The sequence below is a fragment of the Nicotiana attenuata genome, unplaced genomic scaffold (assembly GCF_001879085.1).
Source record: "Nicotiana attenuata strain UT unplaced genomic scaffold, NIATTr2, whole genome shotgun sequence".
NCBI classification, from domain to species: Eukaryota; Viridiplantae; Streptophyta; class Magnoliopsida; order Solanales; family Solanaceae; genus Nicotiana; species Nicotiana attenuata.
Window position 1 is genome coordinate 34,652 of NW_017673122.1, and position 1,437 is coordinate 36,088.

Sequence of the window (1,437 nt, forward strand, 5' to 3'; positions counted from 1 at the left end):
GTTTTAAGAATTAACGCCCCGATCCCCTATTAACTGCATTTCCCGTGTTTGTTTCTGCTATTGTGAGTTGCCGGGAAAATTTATTTGGAAATTCGGAGAGTTTTGGGACACTTAGTCCCTAAATGAGAGTTTAAGTTTTAGAATTTGGACCGTAGTCAGAGCAGTGTGAAGACGGCCTCGAAATTGAATTCCGATGGTTCCGTTAGCTCCGTTGGGTGATTTCGGGTTTAAGAGCGTGTTCGGATTGTGTTTTGAAGGTATGTAGCTTAATTAGGCTTGAAATGCCGAAAGTTGAATTTTTGAAGTTTCCGGTTTGATAGTGAGATTTTGATATCGGAGTCGGAATGGAATTCCGGAAGTTGGAGTAGCTCCGTAGTGTTGAATGTGACGTGTGTGCGAAATTTCAGGTCATTTGGACAGGTTTGATAGACTTTTTGATCGAAAGCGTAATTCAGAAGTTTTTGGAATTCTTAGGCTTGAATTCGATGATGATTCGATGTTTTGATGTTGTTTTAGGTGCTTTAAGGGTTGGTATAAGTTTGAATAGTGGTATATGACTTGTTCGTGCTTTTGGTTGAGGTCCCGGGGGCCTCGGAATGATTTCGGATGGTTGACGGAGAGTTAGGCATTTGAAGTTGGAAGCTGAAGCTGTGTTTCCTGTCATAACCGCACCTGCGTGTGTGGGACCGCAGGTGCAGCGCCGCAGAAGCGACTATGTGATCAAAGAAGCCAGATTGGCCAGGCTCCAGCAAACCGCTGGAGCGAAAATTGAGCCTTAATGAAACGTCGCAGATGCGACTTGTGTTCCGCAGAAGCGGGACCGCAGGTGCGGTCCCAGGGCCGCAGATGCGGTTTTACTGGTCAGAAAAAGGGCAGAATCGAGGGTTTAGTTTCAAAACCTTAAAAATTGATTTGGGAGCTCGAGATTGGCGATTTTGTGGGAGATTTTCACTTAGGTGTTTTAGGTAAGTAATTCTTACTCGGTTTTGATTAATTTCCACGAATCTATGCTTAATTCATCCTTTAAATTCGAATTTGGGGTGGAAAAATTGGAGAAAAGTTGAAAAAAGTTATTAGACCTAATATTTGAGTTTGGATCAAGATTTTGATGTCGTATTGGAGTAATTCTATATATATGAACTCGTGAGAGTGTGAGGATTCTGAATTTGTAAATTTCACCCGATTCCGAGACATAGGCCCGGAGGGCGTTTTGGTCATTTTACCTAATTTTGCGTATTAGCTTAGAATTTATTTGTAGAATCAGTTACTTGAAGTGTTATTTACATTATGCAATTGAATTGAATAGATTTGGGCCATTTGGAGTCGAGTACTCGTGGCAAGAACGTGGTTCCGGGTTGATTTTGAGCCGGTTCGAGGTAAGTGGCTTGTCTAACCTGTGGGGGGGGGAGGGGGTCGTAACCGTTGTGGGGGGGGGGG